The sequence below is a fragment of the Zophobas morio genome, unplaced genomic scaffold, assembly GCF_036711695.1.
Source record: "Zophobas morio isolate AGI-343-1 ecotype UQ-CSIRO unplaced genomic scaffold, CSIRO_AGI_Zmor_V1 ptg000046l, whole genome shotgun sequence".
NCBI lineage: Eukaryota > Metazoa > Arthropoda > Insecta > Coleoptera > Tenebrionidae > Zophobas > Zophobas morio.
Window position 1 is genome coordinate 3663961 of NW_026972151.1, and position 21349 is coordinate 3685309.

The 21349-nt window shown below is 35.6% G+C and overlaps 2 protein-coding genes across 4 annotated transcripts in view; both read right to left on the reverse strand.

The window, feature by feature from the left end:
- LOC135142395 (TWiK family of potassium channels protein 7-like) overlaps nt 1–21349 on the reverse strand; it is a 555364-nt gene that overhangs the window by 444732 nt on the left and 89283 nt on the right. The gene's annotated exons all lie outside the window — the stretch shown is intronic.
- LOC135142394 (potassium channel subfamily K member 9) overlaps nt 3375–21349 on the reverse strand; it is a 273018-nt gene continuing 255043 nt past the window's right edge. For all 3 annotated transcript variants that reach the window (XM_064074106.1, XM_064074107.1, XM_064074108.1), the window contains one exon: nt 3375–3510. The gene's annotated coding sequence lies outside the window, so the exon portion shown is untranslated. The remainder of the gene's footprint in view (nt 3511–21349) is intronic.

Consider the following 21349-nt stretch of genomic DNA (forward strand, 5'->3'; position numbering starts at 1 on the left):
TTAGACATAATTATGTCTAATAACCTCCGAATACAAAATTGACAGTCTTTAATACATAGGCTGTCCGTAATGCACTCATAAGCAGTATATGCTGAAAAAAGGAAAACTTGGCGTTAGCCTAATTTTCCGTGCTTTCGCATTAAATTTTCCACAAACTGATTTATCTTTTGCACCGTAAGTTCGTTCACAGATATTTTTCGAGCTAGGAATTGCAAACAACTTTAGATAAATTACGCTAATTTAGACGTGACCATTTTTCAACATTCATGGAAAATTTGTCATTGCTATTTTACTGTCGAAACGTTGTAAACCACGTGAAATGAATGAAACAACAGCAGAAATTAAGGCAAATCTTTTTCGAAATTCTTGATATTTTCATTAATCCAATACAAACGAGATTTTCCCACAGAGAAAAATTACACATTTTCGACTTGCTTAATGTTTCTAAAATTTCATTTTTTGTGAAAAATGTCCACGTGAACTCTTAAAAACTGCACGACAATATATTTTTTTCGGTATTTAGATATCTTGTATTTTAGTTCATCAACTTGTCAACTCAAGAGCCATCCCTGTTGTGTGATATTGTGTGTACCATAATGCGTTCGAATCATAGACAGCAGCGGAATATGGGTAACTGGAGTATCATACGTTAATGAATTCAGAACAATGAGCTCTACGAGATATTACATGAGACTGGTAGCATTAAGAGGCAGTCAGGAAGTCGCACATAACAAAACGAAGTCCCGAGGCTCTTGAAAATGTCCAATAGGTTAGAAATGATTAGAAAGCTTTCGCAGCAAGTTGACTTGGTATTCTTAACTTGTCAGAAAATTGTTAAAAAAGACCCGATATTTCCCTACAAAATGTAGGTGTTTTGATGAACTTAAACTTAAAAAAATGATCTGCTTAAAACATTTTTACTGGTGAAACGTTTCCTCTGTTTGAGTGTTTAAATTTGCAAAACATGAAGATGTAGAGTGCAGAAAATCTTCAGTATTTTGAAGAAACGGTATTACACCCGGAAAAGTCAATTACAACTGGGAGATATCAGAACATGCTGCAAGAATTTATTGACCAAATTAATTCTGAAAAATGCAGAATGGATATTTTCAGCAACAGCTCATACAGCTCAAACAAGTTTGAACTTTCGGAGAGAATTTTATGACGATCGTTTAATTAGTCAAACTAGTCAAAGAAGGACTTTTTGCCTTCCTTGCGAATCCCAAGTTGCATAACAATCTAAAATTCATTTCCGTAAGGACCAGTGACATGTACTTAAAACATTATTCGTTACAATCTTTCTTTGTCGGATAAACGGAAATTTAAGATCCAAAGACAGAACGTCACCAATGCCAAGTAACACTGATTCATTATTTTGTACCATTTTTAGTTGTTTGATAAGCTATAGTGCAAAACCGACGTTTATCGACAGCGAACGTCAAGTTGGAATATATTTTAAAACACTACTGTTCTATCTCACAGTTGTACGTTTGTAAATTTTACTAACTGACTTAATGTACTAATTTTGTGCTTTTACAATCGCACACTCGTTTGTAGTTTACCCCACGTTACTATTATTATTGGTAACTTAAAACAAACTCCAGGCTCGTGTAAATGCATAGACACCTTTTGCTTAGAAGCAGATTTGATTCTAAGATTTTTCCGTTATATGCTATCTTTAATAATAATCGGAATTCGTACCATGTTCAATAAAAGCACAGTAGGAAAAGATGAACGAATAAATGAAAGGTGTTTTCCAAATATCGAGGATGACGCTTCGAAACGATTTTTGTAAGTTCTAGTCGTTTTAGAACCAGCATATTTTAATAATCGCAGAAGCAGTAATTACATATTGTTTGTTAAACATGCGTTCATTTTCTACGCTAGTAGCCTCTACTAAAAGAATATATACAGGGTTATGACTTATGACAAAGTAATGCACAAAATTCATAAAAAGCGCAGCATTTCTTTTTGAAAAAAATGCAAAAACACTTTAAGCTTTGTATTTTACTGTCCATCTTTTGACATGCTCAAAACAATTTTACGTGGAATTGTAAAAGTTATGACGTCATCGATGCATTTTTTAAATAGGAACGTATAATTATGATTGCATTATTTGATAAAGTTTATGTTTCAGAATATAAAAATGTAGTTTTATCTAGGGGTTACGTAACAATAAACTTGAGAAAAGAGGTGTTAGATCCGGGCACCTAGGTGGCCATTCTATTCCTTCAAATTGATTATCCAAACAAATCCTTAATCCTTAAAGTTATTTGGATTTCATTTTGTTTCATGTTCATATCATATTTAGTTCGTTTGTTTTAATTTTCTCCATTTTTTTTTCGCTATGCAACCCCTATATCAAGCGACATTTTCTTACGTAAAAAAATAAATTTTATCAAATAATCCCATCAAAATTATAGCGTCTTTTTTAACAAACATCATTGATGACGTCATAAGTTTTACAAATTTGACGTAAAACTGTTTCGACATACATATGTCAAAAGATGACTAGTAAAATGAAAATGCTGCGCTTTTCATGAATTTTGTACTTTACTTTATCATAACCCTGTATATCACTTTTATTGTACTAATGACATAAAATTCGATATTTTGTTCTAGAGTGTAACAAATTTAACCTACAGATGCGCAAATTTAATTATTCATTATCCCAGAATATTCGATTACTTGCATAATTACAAATTAATTCATACACATAATCACCTTTCATCCATTAAATCTCTTTGAACACATCATCGGGACAAATTACGTTCGACAATAATGACTTTTCGCCTTTTCCACATTATTGCTTATGGAACAACACCAAGTGCTTCCATAACTATGCTTTTTCCCACTAACAATCTAAATTTTTACATATTTTCTCACACAAATCGTGCTACACAATGCTGTTGTCAAAGAAAACATTTAAGAGATTTTCTGGAAATGGAAACATCTTTATTTGCCAGCAATTTCTGGCAACTATATTAGCATAGTCAACAAAACTAACAGAAGTTGCAGATCGGAATGGAACTTGAGGTATTTGCAGAGTTCATGTCTTATTCGTTTTTTAAACATGATTCTTTGAAGTTTTGTATTTTTTCTCTTTTTCTTACTGTTTACTGTTTGTATTGTATTGATAAACTGCCATTTTGACTTAAATTCAGCAAATATCTTTTACTAACTTATTTATTTAAGCTTTCACCTGTGCCTTGTGTCCAGCTTTAATTAGATTTTTTTTAACATTTTTGCTTTCGATGTTTCTTAAACTTACTAAATCTGGTGTAGGTTTGACTTTAACTCACTAAAGAAATCGCATTTCTCAAACTAACCGCTTCGGAAACATCAAAGGTTGTTATCAAAGAAAACACTCGAACTGCTTTTGAAGAAATAAAAACACCTTTACTTGCCAACAAAGACTCAACAAACATAACATAGTCAACAAACTGGGCAACACTAACCGAATTTGGGAAACGGAATGGGTCCTTGAATTCCACGGAGTCCACGTCTTACCTGAAACAAAACAAGCATCATTAAAACTTTATTCCATGCAAAGTTCGTCTAATAAAAAAACCCACTCCATCAAACGCGAAACCAAACCTAACACAAATCCAAACTTAACGCTCCCAACTTTCCCCTCGTACACTTCACACGTACTAAAAAGCCTCGTCTCAATTTCCTCCACCAAATGGAGTTGTCTGATTTGAAACACAAAACTACAAGTTCCTGTACAGAATTCCGCAACCGGCGGCCATTCAAAAAAGCGTTCTCCCCGCCCCCGCCTCCACATGCGCTAAAAGCGTATGATCCTTATTTAAACTGTGAAAATAAATGCTGCGAATACCTTTGTCCGTTTTACCACAAAAGCAACGAGAATTCCTCTCCTGATTTTACAGAGGCGAATCGAGAGCTTTTACCCTCAAAACACCTTTCAATTAACGAACAGACTACGGCAATAATTGTTTCAACGGTCCATGTTAGTTGTAATTATCGCTTCGTTTCTTCCTTTGCGATAATTAACTGTTCCAAGTTTAGCGAAAGGGACGTCATGCGATTAAAGTCGCATTAAAAACGAGTTTGAAGCGGCGACGAGGATAAGGGAGGCTTCTTCTTAGTTTTTCTTTTTCTTTTACGGCACGGAACGGGGTAATGAGTCAGAAAGGTGCTGATAACAACATGGAATTAACCCTTGTAGTTAAAAGGGTGAAAAATCACAGGGGATTAGAATAGGAGACGGTTCTTGTCTGTCAAGTTTGCCGAGGGGGAGGGAGTTAGAGAGATTTTATGACCATTTCTTCTTGCAGCGCTGATGCGAGTTCATAATTTTAAATGGTTAAACTTGTTGGAGTTGGATAATAAGACTAACTATTTCAACAAAACTTCATCTACATTTCTCGGTACGGAGTGCCGTAACGTCTATAAAACTCGACAACTTTTAAAATTATGAAGGCTTTTGGGAATGAGAAAGGTAATTGATATATGAAGAGAGGATGATTTTCTCTATTCCACTCATAACTCGAACAAGATTAATGGTTTAATATATTGTTCAAAAATCTTTCGCATTTCAGGTAGGCACAGTTTTAGAGAGTAAAATCTAACGGTTCGAAGATTAATTCTGAACTAACTAGGTTTTATAACTATACTCCAATACACTTTAACAACATTTCGCGCATATTAATCAGCTCTTTCCTTATTAGAAAACCGGAAGGAGTTTTCACTGTTACACCCACACTACTATACAACGACAAGTCGGAAATATCAATCTGCAACATCCTACACCTTTTGCAAGTAATTACATAACTTGTGGAGTTTATCCCAGTTGAGCAATCTTTCAACTCTATATGCGTACAAGTAAGAACAGATTCTGTCAATTTAAACTTCTCTCAGAAGTTACCTTCCTCGTCGAATATCGTAAAATTTATATAAAACATCGCTGAAAGGAGTGCATAGGAATGAAAGAATTAGCTACTCTATATTCATCGAAGTTACTTTTCTACAAAAAGTTATCAGTATCGACGGGGTCTCTAAGAAAATGCAATAACACACCACAATGAGCACATTAGCGAATATTTGTTTGAGTGCATTTTCAGATGGTGAAGGTTTTGTAAAGTTTATTATCAACTGCCTATAGAAATTTACATTGATTACTACAGTTTTGTCAATTACTAAGGTAATGTTGATGTTGATTATGATTACCACTGAGTTTTGGGGATTTCTTATCAACGGACAAATTTTTTGTCATTAGATAATATCATCTCAATCTTCTATATTGACAATAAAAAATATGTAACTGTGGCGTCTGTAGCAGTGAAAGCCCAGAATAATGTAAAGGTATCCTGGACCCCCAAACACGCGAGATTTCCAGAACAGAGAATTACAAGATTTTCCCACAAAGAATGCATTCTTCTGTTTCAGCCCATAAACTCTATTATATAGCAGGATCCTATTTTGACAAAGTTAAATATCCCGACAAAGATGGTCGGAATTAAGGAATAATTGGGTATTGCACAGGTTCGGAATCTGCAAACAGTAGTTTTACAATCCGTTTTTAAGTATCAATCAAATCAGAAAATTTCGAGAAGAAAATAAAACAAATTTATTTGAATTAAATGGTTTCAGAAAGAATTATTGACTTCGGTCATAGTTATGCACATAATTAAATACATGAAAGACAACGATATCGATATTCAAGAAGATAAAGTAACAAAAAATGATCTATTGAAATCTATTAATTGTCAAAGGATTAAACATTCCCCCGTAATATATTGTAGATTAACTTGTCAATGACTACGGACATATAAAATATACGAGCAATGTAAAAATTAAAATAAGAAAAAATAATAAAACTCTAAGATTAAGCGCTTGAGGTGATGATCACACAAGAAGTTCCCAAGACTCGTACAAGGAACTGCATTGAACATGTAATAAGTTGAAAACACGTATGTGTGATCAGAATTTCAAGAATTTATTATTGATGTCAATGATGATGAGACTAGCCACATTTTTGAAGACGATTTTGATACTGCAGTTATTGATTTTGATTGTTGTTATTGTACTTACACCATCATAAACATATTTCAAAATTGCTTACATGTCTATAATTAGGTGCGTGGATACTTTTGACGGAATTCTGGTCCGTTTTCAGACCGCAAAATTTCAGGAGATTACGGCATTGTTCTTAAAGCAATAAATTCGAGAAGGGCAGAAATACTATTTAGGGTTAGAAATTTGAATCTTGCTACAAATTTGCTAGTGTCATGTCGTAATTTTAGCTTATAAGATATTGTATATAATTATCTCATACGTAATACAATACCGGGTGTTTCACCTAAGATTTTCAGTGCTTATATCTCATTTATTTTTCGGCCGATTTTTTAAAAATCTTGTATTTACGTTTATTGAAGAATGCAGATTCCGATTTATGTCAAAAATTTATTGGTTGTTGTAATCTTTAATTTTAAATCTATTATTTCACGTGAGGTAGTTGAAAATTTTGAAGAAAACAAAGTACTACGTTGAAATAAAGTATTCCGTGGAAGGAAATTTCCGAAAAGTTTATTCCTCTTTGAGGAATCTGCTCCTGGTGTGGCAAAAAAAAGGATTTTAATTATTGCGCTAAAAACAAATTTTGCCATGAAAGCATTCACATGTTTTTCCTTAAAATTTTTAGTCAATTCTGACGGAACAACTAATTGTGCTACGCTTTTGTCACTTTTGGAGTTCCAACTTTGTGTTTGTTTTAAAATGACTGAAATTTAAATTTTTTGGGAAAAGAGAATGTCGCAGAAGTATTTCTGATATTATTCAAGTTCTGACGTATCGGCTTCCGGAAGAAAATCTGAGTTAAACATGCTGTAACGAAGCGAATTTTCTCGGCCGGAAACCGGGACGGGTAATGAGAGAGTCGGGGGAAATCCACGATCGCCGCGCCGACGCGGCGGAAGAAGAAGATTGCTTCTTGAAGTTTTCGAAGAGGAAGAAGTGTGGTGGCTGTGCTGTGGCTGTTCTTGGAGTTTGAATTTTAGATTGTGCAGAGCCCTGAAAGAACCGAGCACCGTAAGTACCGTTTTGGGTTTTTTGCCTGTGTGTGTACCGGTTTTGAATCGCTGCCCCCGAGCCAAAAACCGTACCGCCGCCACCGTGTTCCTTTGTCGTCACCGTCAAAAGTCGAAACCGTCGAGCAGCACGCAGAAGAGAACGACTGTGCCGGACGCTTAATTCTTTTTGTTCATTTTTGTTTTTAAAACCGATTAGTTAAGATTAGACGTAAGATTTATTATTTTAGCCGTGTAGCTGGTGGCAGGGAATAAACCCGATTTGTTGTAAAATATTTATTTCTGTTTTATTTTATTTTCTTATTTTCGCGAGCACTCACCACCTGGAGATCTCTGTCTCCGGCTTGAGAGCAACCCCGGTGCTCTTTCCCCTGGAGAGAACGCTGACGCTCGAGCGACCGCCGCTCCCGACCGAAGGCGCCACGTCCGCTAGCGTGAAGGTGTCCGCATAAGCATAGGTCAGCCGGACGTGTTTCTATTTCAGCGGCACTAGTCGGCCCTAGGCTTGGCACCAAAACACGCCATCCCCACGCGTTATCGGCGAAATTCCGGACTGTACAACTGACCAGTAATGTATATTTTGACGGTTTACCACGCTATTACTTCTAAAAGAAGACTCATCCGAAAATAATATTGAAAAAAGATAATTTGTATCACCATGGATTATTCTTAACATATTTCTACAAACATTTAGCCTATTTTTCTTATCACTTCTTCCGAGAGTTCTTGGTGTAAAGAAATATTGTATGGATGATATTTAATCTTTTTTAAAATACGCTGAATGGAAATTGCTGAAATTTGAATTTCTAATTGTCTCGCCAAAGATCTTGTACTAATCTCTAGATTTTTGTTCACTTCATTACCCGCTTATTACGAACTCTTGTTGGTTCACGAACAATATCGGTATCTCCAAATAAATTATGCACATGTTTAACTCTGAATTTTGTCAGATTTTCTTCCGCAAACCCTTGTCTCAGAACTCGAATCGTATCGGGAATATTTGTGTGACATTCTCCATACAAAGATTATCTGTTTTCTCGAAAAGAATGAAATTTCAGGCATTTTAAAGCAAGCATAATAAAGTTGAAACTTTTAAAGTGACAAAAATGCGAGAAAATTAATTGTTCTCTCAGGGTTGACCAAAAATTTTAAAGAAAAAAACCTGTAAATGTTTTCATGGCTAATAAGTTTGTTTTCAACGCATTATTTTGTCTAGCACTTCAAGAGCAGATTTCTGAAAGAGAATTAAACTTTTCTTCCACGGAATACTTTATTTCAACGTAATACTTGATTTTTTTCAAAATTTTCAACTAACTACCTCGCGTGAAATAATATAGATTTAAAATTAAAGATTACAACAACCAATACATTTTTGACATAAAACTGCATCTGCATTCAATAAACGTAAACACAAAATTAAAAAAAAAAATAGGCCGAAAAATAAATGAGATATAAGCAATGGAATTCTTAATTAGGTGAAGCATCCGGTATATTCAGTTGTCTCAAAGACATATGGTGGTTTTATTTAAACTATTAAATGTATCTTACAACAATTAGATGAAATTAGCGTATACAGAATATTGTTAGGTAAAAAAAAATTGTACAATGACCGGCAGTTCAGGAGTATTCTACGAGCATTCCCAATTTTTAGATCAGGAAGAAAAGTTTTAACGTTTCACGTGTTTTCGTTGCATCGTTTCTTTCTTTTTTTCTGTTTTTTTCCAGCTTTGTTTTATTTTTGTTCTCATATTCACTGTCTCCCGACCTTCTGATACTCCTGTTCTCCTTTAATTTTACCTTTACGCAGAATTGTTCATGGTCAGAATAGTTTTAGACAAATTTTTGTCTGAGTTATTTTCATTTTTTTAGACGTTGTTCACCTAGCAAGACCTTCTACACCAACTTTGCTCAAATTCATGTTATTTTAGTTATGGTCATTTAATACTTACTTTCCTCAGACAATGGCTAAAATATATTGATAAATTCCTAAAATCCACTACCTCGATCTTGTTTAGATAAACTTGATTTCGTTTTACGTCACCCCCTCTTTTCTCAGTTAACAATGATGAGCTTTTAAAGCATTTTGCTACCCTTGTAAGTTTTTTCAAAACTTCAACGGAAAGTAAAAGTCTGATCCTAGCGTTTATAGTTTTTTATACATATGCTATAATAAAAACTTCAACTTTCGTAGAGCTAATTTTATTATACTATACAACGATCTCATAAAAGTAAATCAGAATTCCTGGTAAAACGGATGATGAATATATTAATCGGCGGAAGATATTCTTAATGCGTTCTAACGAATTTTTTCGAGTTAATACTTATATACCGTCCTTATCCAAACTTATCTATCAATGATATTCGTAGGAATTTGATAAGTTTTAAGCATATGCCTGTTTCCAAAGAAGAGCTTCCTCGAGTACTGTCAACCTTCCTAATCAAAAACACTGGGAGTGACGACAAGATTCCCTGTATTCTCATTCATGATACAAGATTTGTGTAAATTAAAGTAACATAGTACAGCAAGTAACTTTTTTCTGCTTTATTTGAGTAGTTCATATTTATACAGGGTGTTATTGAAAGGTACGTACAACAAAATTGACAGTTCTTCACGAGGTCTAAGAAGTCTAAAAAACTTATTTTGTGTTATCAAAATTATAAGGGGAAAATTAACCCTTATCCAACCTTTTTACACGCTACTGAAAGATAAATAGGTAAAATTAATTTATTTTAATAAATCCTAGCAACTGTAACAATAAAACTTTTGTCAAGACTAAATGTTGCTATAGAAACGAGAGATCATGTTTTTATCAGAGGCGTACAACGAATTTGGACATAAATTTTAATAATTTTTATCTCTAAAAGAAGAACACTTTTACCTGAACTTTTTTTAACTTTTAGCACCCATACTTCGAGACCAATTGCCGATTTTATTTTGTACGTACCTTTTAATAACACGCTGTATATTTACTTATCAATGTATGTCTAGTAATAATTTATGTTTTATTTTATTTTTTATTTTTATTTTATTGATTAACGTTACCCAACAGGCCGGAGGCCCAATTACAGGGTAACGGGGGACATACACAACACCCAGAGCAGGGCGGGAATCGAACCCACGATCCAAGGTGTGGCAGGCAAGCGCGATGCTACCTAACCCACCCGGGTTAGGTGTAGGTATATAAACAAAAAAATAAAAAATAATAGATGCATTTCATACTAAACCTTATATAAAAACAGTTAAAAGTAGCGTGTGACGCTTAAAATTTAATTTTATGTTATAAACTATTGATGAAAATACCATAAACAACGTGCTGAACTGAAAGCATCGAAACCGTAAGTCACAGAATTAAAAAATTCCAACAGTATGTAGCAAGTGAAAAACAGAACAAGAAGAATTTGCTACACCACGACCTGTACTTTGAAGCGGTCAAATCGTGTCATCCAAACTCTGTGTGTAGTCGAGTGTGAAGTACACTATTCGGGAGTGATCAAACACTTCAGACTAGTTGGACAGTGTTTTGTATTCAGTGGAAACTACGCTGTTCAACGCTTTGTCTTCAGAAAGAGGCTGTGCCGATTCTTGAAGCTTCTACATGCACCATTTCTGAATAGTTCAGTACAATTAACCAGCCAACACAGTAACAAACTAATTAAACAAACTCCGTTTGATATAGCATTGCGTCCAAACCGCGTTCATTTTTGACGTGTGACGTCACAAATATCTGTTGAATCCCAACTACCGTTAGTACTGGTAATAACGCTAATAATAGTAAAATGAGCTAGGTATTGCCTGATAAATGAGTTCACTTTTATACGAATCGGTTACCAATACAACAAGCAAAAACAGTATTTGGTGGAAAAACCTTTATTTAAGTGCTATCGATTACAATGAAAAATGTTACTGTTAGAAAAGCATACATTTATCAACGGAAATGTCAAGAAAAACTAAAATCAGCCCCTCACAATCGATACGAATTTCATCACTTACGTCACTCATAAAATTTCAGAAAAGACTGACAGCATATAAACACAAAATGTTCACAGCCATAAACAACACAAGGAATAATCAAACCACATAAACTACAGTAAGAAACAGAACAGAATGACATACATGACGTGGGTTTTCTCTTTCCACTCTCCCGTTACGCTTTTGTTTTAGTTATGACCGGCGTTCTATTAGGTTGGCAAGCATCATATATCAAAAGCTCCTTTTATCGATCACGACGAATTTGGCATTATACGATTTTGCAGTCGGTATGAATGGTGAAAATGGATCCTTTGAAACGAGGTCGGAACGGTGGATAATTAATTTATCGTAAAAATTAGATCGGAGGATAATTCTCCATGAAAAGGAAAGTTTCTTGTGAATAAAGAGCTTGGCTTGTTAGCGCGACACTTTTCGTTCGATTTTTCCTTTTTAGCGACTTGAGGAAAAGAGGTTATTGGGCCAAGAACGGTCTCCGGCCTTGGAACTTCCCCAGATCTTGTAATTTCAACTTTTAGTTAATAAGAAATTTTATTCAAATGGTATTCAAATGAAAACGCCACGTGGACTTCCGAACGTCAAAATTTTTTCAAACATAAACATCCCAAATTTATTTCATTCTGGCAACTTTTCTATCGGGGAAGTTAAAAATGAGCCCAATCATTGCGACTGCGCCTGGAAGAATACTTAATAATGAACAGGACCAAAGCGTAATTTTATTCAGTGGATCCGTCGTTAAAAAAGATTTACGTTCGGGCTCTCAGCGGATTATTGCTTTGAGGGAGATGATCGAACGCATGATTTATCTAGAGTTTTTCTTTTTTCGTGGATGGACTGGTCAGGAAAAGGGAGAGAGGATGGATTTTTAGCAGTGACCGGATTTTGCTTAGCGGACGAACAAAATTTCAGATTCGGGAACAAAAATAATTGAAGTAAATGCTCCCATTATGCGGAACGGATATTAGGGAGTTTAATCACAAAGGGTTTATTATACCGGGTCGTTAATTTGTGGCCAAAGAAGCGGTTTTCTAAATTAGAATATTTAATCGAATAATTCCAACAGACGTTACCACATGTAGCTGTTAATCAGTGCATTAGGCGAACAGTTCATTATGAGCGATCCCTTAGAAGGTGAATTTACGAAAATTTCTTTTTTTTTTTGCCAGTCTTAACATTCCGTACGCAAGCTCTACGACAGCATTCCTTTTTAGGAAGAAAAATTTCGCAGCACCCTTAACACGACCGACGAACATGATACTTAACTACTCTTGCAATACGGTCGTATTCCTGTCCCAAATTTTGTTACCTGAAGCTCATAAACAGGCAATCACGTTGTTTAAAACCCGTCTAAATTTTCATCCACCACCCACTCGAAGTAAATTATCAGCCCCCGCCTTCAAATCACCGAATTTATGAAGAAGCCGTTAGACAAAGTATAATTTTATTCGCGGCAAGCGTCGTTAAAAAAAGATTTACGATCGAGTTCGCAACAAGGAGAGATTATTGCCTTAACGAGACGATCGAACGCATGATTTATCCCGTTGTAATATATTTTTTTCATCGCACAACATCAACCCTCCTGTCGAAATCCTCCATCTTTCATAACGCTGACGTCTGCTAGAATAAAAAACCGTCTGTAATTTGTGTTTATTTTGAGAGAAAGTGGAAAATGTACAATAAATTGGATCAGTGGGGATGTTACGCGGATATTGTCAAGGCAACTTTGAGATTACGTTGGAGCGAGTGACGTGTGCACAATGTGCAGTGGGATATCGCAACGCAGTGGTGAATGTGATTAAAATAGAACAATTCAGGAGGGGTCACAATGTAAACAATTCCGAGAATTAGGCTACCGCTAGCAGAGTGGTGACGTCATCAGTTTATTAAAGGGAACAATGAAAATATTAATCAAGTAACGATATATTTAAATTTGTTTTTTTAATTTTGAATTTAGGTTTCATAAATCGCTTGTAACAACAATTCTCTGTCGAAATCCTTCATTTTTCATAACGCTGACGTCTGCAGGTATAAAAAAGCTTCTATAATTTGTGTTTATTCTAAAAGTCCAGCATTAAACAGGGAATAAAACGTTATAGCTCTAGCCTGAATAAATCAGGTTTATGCCAACAAAGGTTCGAGCCCCTTTAGTCGAGGGTAATGAGGAGTCGTTTATCAACCCCTCTATTTTCAATTAATCAACTTCCTGGGAATGCGAGATAAGAAGACGAGGAGCATCTCAGGGACTCCAGGAGTTTTGTTCCGGGAAATTAAGGTGGTCGTTGTTGGTGTTGTTGTCTTGATTTAATTGTACGAAGGGCTGTTTTTGCTTTTGAATATTCTTTTTTCCTTAAATTATTAATTAATAATGTTTTTCAGCGGGTCGAGCAGTGTTTTCCTACCATTTTGTAGTGCTCGTCCTCAACAAAGGGACGCGTTTCAAAGCGCAATATAGGCTTTCATTGCCAATTTGCGTTCAACTTTCAGAAAGGTTTGCTGCTGAATGAAAACACTTTGTTGTGCAAATGTCAAATTGAACACTTGTTTTCTTGCTGTGTACGCAAGAGTGAAAATGTGGGGATTCTTTACAATCGCGAATTTCTGTTACTTGAAACAGGTTCCCATTTTTCACTGTTACAAATTATAATTTGTAACAGTTTGATCACTTGAAAATTTAATTAGACTTTACAACGTCTTAAGTGTGCATTCTTCAGCTGTGTTGCCAAACTTGGGAGTAATTTCGTAAGCGCTAAGTGCATTGTAAATATTTTACACAACGTGAGGATTAGTGAAAATCTTGTTTGTTTAAGTAACCGTTTAACCACTGCGATAATTTAAGCTTAAATAAGAAAGCGATCCGATGCATATGTAAGTACATAAAGTATTCATGACCTGAATTAACGGTTCGTTTCTCGCAAAGCGTCCCTTGCGTAAACCCCAAGTTAGCCATCATTACCATGTATTCTAAAAAACCAATTCCGCAGGCTCCCCATTCCCATCCCCGACATAAATTACGCCAGAAGCAGCTTTTAAAATTCCGCGACATTTTTTCCGACATCAAAAACCTAACTTTCTTTCTCTTAAATAAACTTTGAGTAAGTTCAAACGCGCAGCGCAGAGTCCTATTTCACATTTCTATCTCGCAAAAACCGAATTTCGCCCGAAATTCCCACTCAAAGAGACCACTTCCGCCTCGTATAACAATTTTATTATACGGAAAAGTTCACCACAAAATGACTCCTCTAAAATAAATAAAAGACGCATTTATTAAAACTTGCCGGATCGACTTGCCTGTCGACAGCCCCGCCCGCCGATATTTACATTGAAAAGTTTACAATCACTTAATCCAACAGAGGCAACAAAAACCGAAGCATATAATTTCCGTAAAAAGGCAATCTCCATGTTTGTACAAATCTCGTTTGTTTTCCCTTCGGTTTTCATAACTCATCCCAACTTTCACATTTACGCAGGAACGAATTTCCGTCGTCTTGGATCCTCATTAATTTCGAGCTTCGCATCGAAATGCAAATATTGAATTTGCACGGGCCACTTGGTGCACAGTGAGAATTAACGGGCGATTTTTTAGGTGGTTCCCCTAATTGCTGTTCAGATATGCGCTCGTGTTCGAGAGTTTCAATTTAAACTGCTTCGGTAGAGGCAAAGTTGGAGAAAATTTAAAGAAAAAGATTTCCTGCTTTGCCTACGAGTGGAAAACCCAAAACGAATCCCGTAATGCTGAAATCCGTATTTGGTTTTCACAGTATTTTTTGCCCACTAATAACAAGTTGTTGCACAACACAACGTAGATCTCGTTTGTTTAACGCTATGGTTGAATTATGTTATAGTTAAAATGTTTACAGTTTGAGAACAAAATTCAGAAAATTGGAGTTATATTTATGAGAGAGAATCTTTTCAACAGGACGAATATAGCATTTTTTTACATGCTCATCACGTTGTCTGCGTCAAAGACAAATATTTACAAGGTCAGTAGCAATTTGGAGCCGTTCGTGGCTTTGAAGTTTCGTTCAATTGATAATCGTGTGGGTTACGAGAAACCTCGGGCACATTAATTCTAGTTAACTTGAACACACGACAGTTACAACATTAATTACAACAAAACTATCTAAATGCTTCCTAAAATGTTTCTGGTGTTTGTAACATTTCGGTGCCATGTTTAGTAGTCGGCTTAATCCACCATTAGACTTTAAGGGAGCCCAATGGCTAAATCAATAACAATAACCTTTTCACTACCTACTCAAGTTCAAACTAAAATGGATGCTTGGAGCCTCAATTTTATCAACGATATTTTCCTTCCATAGTCCAAGAACCTGTCATAAGAGTCCAAGTAACTCCAAACTTAGCTTCGGGACAGTATTTAGTGTTCCGACGACTCTGGGTATTCCTGAGAATGGTGCGCCAGCTATTTTGCTTTCTCAGAGCAAGCAGTGACCCTCCAGAGTGATACGAATATTCTTGTTAAAGATGCCATGTTGAACAACCTGGAAATCGGTCCCCTCTCGTCTTTCGGCCCTAGGGAGCCGATTCCAGGTCCCAGAGTTTGTCCCCCTAGAAGATACGTCGCACAAGTAGGTACTAGCAAATCTTCGCGAGACCCTCTTTGCCTTGCGCATTGTGAGTTACCCATGGTTCCCCCAGCCTTCGGTGCATCCCGGGGCTCGCTACTCAGTCCGTACCATAGGAGGTAAGGTTCGTTAGCTTGTTAGATACTCTCGGTCTGCAAGCCTTTTCAAACATGTTAAAAAAGTGAGTACATCGCTTCCAGACTTGGTACGCTTCGTGGAACGTAGGTTTGAGGTAGTATTTTCGCGTCTATGTCCCCATAACTCACACCCTTCAAAGCCTAAGCCTTTCCAGTTCGAAGGACTTTAATGCATCATCGGCCCGGCGACCAGTATTGGGAGTCCCGTGCTACTCCACACCTGGCTTCGAACCTGTCCTGAGGCTCTCCACGGACCGGGTACCACCAGAGCTGGCGTGGTAACCAGCTTTCAGCTTTTTCCGGGATAAAAAAGAAACAGAACAAGGGAAAGAATTCTATAACGTAAAATGTCAACATCTTTACGAAAAAATACAAAATTTACCACTCAGTGTCTACAATTAAAAAAAACGCCGACCGTTGAAAGAGTAAATCGCAGATTGAAAAATTTTATGTCAAAAGAATTTAGTTTGCAAGGAAATTGTAAATCGCTAGATTTATTCCCCAATGGCCAATGTGGTACAACTGGTGCATCGATAATTATACCGGGCTTTTATAAATGATTTAAGGGCGTAGTTGGGCAAAAATCCCGCTTCGCTGAAATTATGCCTCATTATGACAGTTCTCACTTATCATTAGTATCATTTGTAACCTGTCATTTGAGATCGTCGTTGTTGTTCTTTTAAAGTTTTTCAAGTGTGAATTACATTCTCTCACAATTCTCGTTGATCCAAGGTCAAAACAACAAAACAGTCGTTTTCAAAAGCTTTGGTGGTTGCGTAAGAAAATTTTCTTTTTGTGCTAGGAAGAGAAGACAACGAAAATTGTTTATTTTGTTGACAAAGACACTTTCATTGGTATGTAATGGGACTTCGTAAACAAAGAGTGTGTGTATTTTGTAACCGCTTGTAAGCAAGAATAACTAGCTAAATACCGTGATCCAATAATTTAAGAAACATCGTTAGAGGCTCACATTAGAGATGTAATCAACAGATTTGTTCGAACTGGCAGTGTCGACAAAGAGAAATCTCGCCGAAGACATTCAATATCTGAGGAAGTTGTGGACGATCTGAGACCACTTGAACAGAATCCGCGAACATCTTTGACAAAATTTCCTCAGTAGTATTCAGGAGTTCCTGTAGCAACATGAAATTGAACAATGCGCATTGACAAGGATTACAGAACATTTTTTAAATTAAAAAGAGAGCGAGCATGTGCCTTGCACAAAATGGTGAACATTTTCAGCATTTACTGTGATGTTTAACCACAATAAATATGTTTCTTTTTGTTGTAATGAATTAGTTTTATTGTTTTGAAATAAGAAGCATTTAGGCAACCAGTTATACAGATGCATTGTTGTGCGTCCTTGAGCATTTAGTAAGGCCTACAACAGAGAGGCGGCACGTGTTCATGACCTACTTCGACCCTATACTCATTTATTGAAACCCTGTATAATAAGTCTTATCATCGTACTATAAAAACGAAACCTTCAACAACCTTAACAAAAGTAGCAAAAAAGCTATTCTACAGGCTACTTACACTCATATTAAAATTATTGACAATAAACAAAAATTTAAAATTACTTTGATAAGAGATACACAACAAAGATTTTCATAGCAAGGAAGATTAATCTCACAAATCCTACACATATTTTTTCAAAGATGAAAAAGGTGAAAATATTTTAGGTGGCTCCTATGAAATGGAACTACTGAAAGTTAAGCAATGGAGTGTGTATCTCGTAGAAAACGTTTTAAAAAAGAAAAGTAATCAACTTTATGTAAGCTGGTTAGGTTTTAATAACACTCACAATAGTTGGATTAATACAAAAAGAGTAGTATAATCACATTCTCATCAGTCATCCAAAATAACCGACAAAATGAAGTTGGTTGTAGTCGATGTACAAGGTTTTCATTCGCCAGAATTCATTTTAAAATCACTTACAATATACGATAGAATGAACACAATACATGAGACTTTCAAACCTTCAACATAATTCAAAGAATTAAACAAAAGTACCAAGAAACACGCTAGATATCTAGAACGTTATCATCATATGTTGAGATTAAATGATGGTTCCAAGGATCAGACATTTGTAAAAGAAATTTTGATTGAATACATTAAGTGGAGGTCGTATATGTGAAAGGAAGAAACAATGAAAATTATTTTATAGAAACGCTAGGAAAAAACCAAGATAATAAATCTGGAAGCCACAGAAGACTATGTGAAATTGGCCAAAGAAATCCCACTATGTGATAATCATATATCTAATAATAAAAAATGTATGTATACTATATTTCCTCAATAAACAACATAACATTAAAATATTTAAACGAAAAACGAATTTATTGAACTGCATTTTTCTGACAGAATTACACTACTACAAAACTGACACTTCGCAATATTCATGGAAACGGAAACGTAGAATTCTTGATCTAAGCAAAACCCAGGGAAAAAACTGTCAGGTGTGGGATTCGAACCCACGCCCTTTTTTGAGAATCAAAGGTTGAAGCTGACAGCTTATACCACTGAGCCAACCTTACCAACACTTAGTTTTTTTATTTGATATTTAATTTACAACTGGGTGAAAAAAACTATCAGGTGCAGGATTTGAACCCACTCTCTCTTTCGAAAATCAGAGCTTGTAGCTAACGTCTTACACCGCTCGGCCAACCTAAGTACACTTAATTGTTTTATGTGGTATTTAGTTTATAAACCGATAAAAAAACCTATCAGGTATGGGATTTGAACCCACACTCTCTTTCGAGACTCTGGGCTTAAACAGACAATTTAACCAACTCCGCCAAATTGACTACACTTTATTGTTTTATTTATAAATCTGTACTTTCCTATGACTGCTTTTTGATTACAACTTTTGTCAAACCGCTGTTCATTCTCTTCAATTTAATATTAAAAAAACTGTTCATTTTCAGAAATATGGAAATAAGTTATGTTCTGAAAAAAGGCGGTTATTCAAATCTGTTATTTATTTGTACTGTTTCATACTTAATCTAAGTAGTGCTAGTTAATAATATTTTTGTCTAAAATATTTTTTATATCTAGCATTTTAATTAAGTTTTGCCTGTATTTGGGATCATCCTGTTGGAAAATAAACTATTAAACTATTTCTCTATATGAGGAGATGGTAGGGATAAAGTGCGAGTTTGCGCAAAACACATTCGCAGACTGACTCAGACGAGCTCACGCGAAGGGATCAGGTCAACCCCGCACAAGACGATGTCAAACGTTCATTAAAAAGTAGTGGGGCTCCTAGCTCAGGTCAAATGAGGTCAAACTGCGCTACGACCCCACTACATAACTACTACCTCCTGACCCGCGCAACGACCTGGCTATAGGTATAGTAATATAGTATATAGATAAAAATTACCCAACGCAGGAAGATATACAAAACATAATTCAGAACGTCATCAGGTTTATTCAATAATAGCTCAGCAGAGGCACTGAAAGTTTGAAATTTTGAAATAAATTCAAGAAAATTATGTTCATTTGACATAGATCTCATGATACGCAAACTTAATGTTTATAAGCAATTATACTCGGAAAATATACTAGCGGCATAATGATTATTTTTCTTATCAGTGGGATATAAGCACCATTACAGCACTACGAATGTGTGTGGGACAATTACAGATGATGACGTTGTTAGATCGAGTCGTCTATAAAGTTAATTATTTTATGAGAGATTATAATTTTCTGGCCCTCCTTGGGATCAAAACCCAGTGTAAAGCTCTCAGTCAATGTAGTTTTCACAGAGGATTTGAAGTCTGGATCTGTTAGACAGTGGCCTACCTGGAATAAGTTTTTATTGCAAGTTGGTGTGAGATAGCAAATACCCCTCATAAAGTAACTGACGGCGTTTGCTTATAAGTTTAGACGAACGTTAATCACTACTGACCGGCACAAAATATACCTTGAGCGGCGTTGAACAGTCGCCCAGGTAAACGCATCACAGTGTATTCGAGCCGTCACTGAAAAGGCATATAGTTCGCCGGTCAGTAGTAATCACACAAGTTACTGTAAGTACTCTAGCCCATGAATGAGACATAAAAGTTTATCCAACTACAATTATCCAAATCTGCCAAAAAAAATCCAATTTAAATGTTCTTATTGAAAATAAAAAATCAAGGAAGCTTGCAAAATCATGAAAACAGCTCAAAAGTTAAAGAAACAGCTTCCTAATTACGTAGAAGTTGCACTACTTGCAGTTTTCTAGATGTATTTCCAGCTTGCGTTTAAATTCGTATAATTTACCTAAAGTTGTTTGCCACAAATTCCTAGCTCAGAAAATATTTGCGAACGAACTTACTTTGCAAAACATAAAAAACGAATTAGTCTGCTGAAAAATAAATGTGAAAATTTCTAACAAAAATACACTTTGTCATTATAATCACTTCAGCTTAAGTAGACATTTTTTTTTTATATTTTTATCTTTTTTTAACACATACCCTTTACGGATGCATTACGGGCAGCCTACATATTAAACGGCATCAATTTTGCATACAATACAGAGTCCAGATTCGAGGGTGCCTCTGGGTGGTGTCTTGGAGCGCACACTTAATTATGGAAACAGCGGCTACCAAGATAAAAATAACAATAATTTGTCACATTTATTGCTTGCTTATAATAAAAATGTATTTGATTTATTCGTGTATTAGTTTTCGTTCCTAATGAATTTTCAATATAACTCTCGGGAATCGTGGTCGATTTCACTTCCATAGCACGTTATACTTAATAATAATACTTGCACTAGAGATAGCTGCAGAAGATCTGTGTAGTCAGTAACCGGTGTATACATTACATAAGTAACGCTAAATCTACGGCCCTCAAATTCTACCCACCCGTGTTCTTCCCAATTGATTGTACGATATATTTTCCGGTTTTGTGGAATAAAAAAATTGATTCGTATGGGAGGAACGAAGACCAGCGTGTCTGCTGTATAAACCAAGTATATCCGCACTGCCTTCGTTACTGCTAATTACAAATGTTCTTGGGATTTTATTTTCGTGATTGGAATATTAATGACCAACGATATTCCCATACCATCAGTATTTTAAACATTTAGAAGTTTAGATTTCAAATTTGTGATTAATTATTTAGACTTACGGTCCCAATAGTAGATAGTGTTAACGGTCATACGTGTCAAATGTGAGCCCGGATATGCGATTTTATTTTAAACAATTTCGTCACATGCCATGTTCGAGCTTGAAATATAATAGTCGCAGACAGGAGCACATCCATTGGATTAACTTTATAAACGTCAGAACCGTGCCAGGAGCTAGTGGCGGAGGGTGCGGTACGTATTAGCATTCGAGAGGAAGGAGGAAGAAGACGATGAAAAATCGAGATAAAAGAGGTGCACTCACCGTTATAGAAACAATATTTTCGGATATAAGAGAACTGATCCGGTTTTCCCCGATTCCGTTCGATTAAAGTCATCTTTGAATACATCTTTCGATCAAAAATTCAAAACTTGATATGGAGGTAATATGAAAAATTAAAGGGAATACTTCCGTCGGATTTCGGTTTATAAAAATTCTATTTTAACTCTTTATGCGACTGTTAAAAATTGATGGGAGC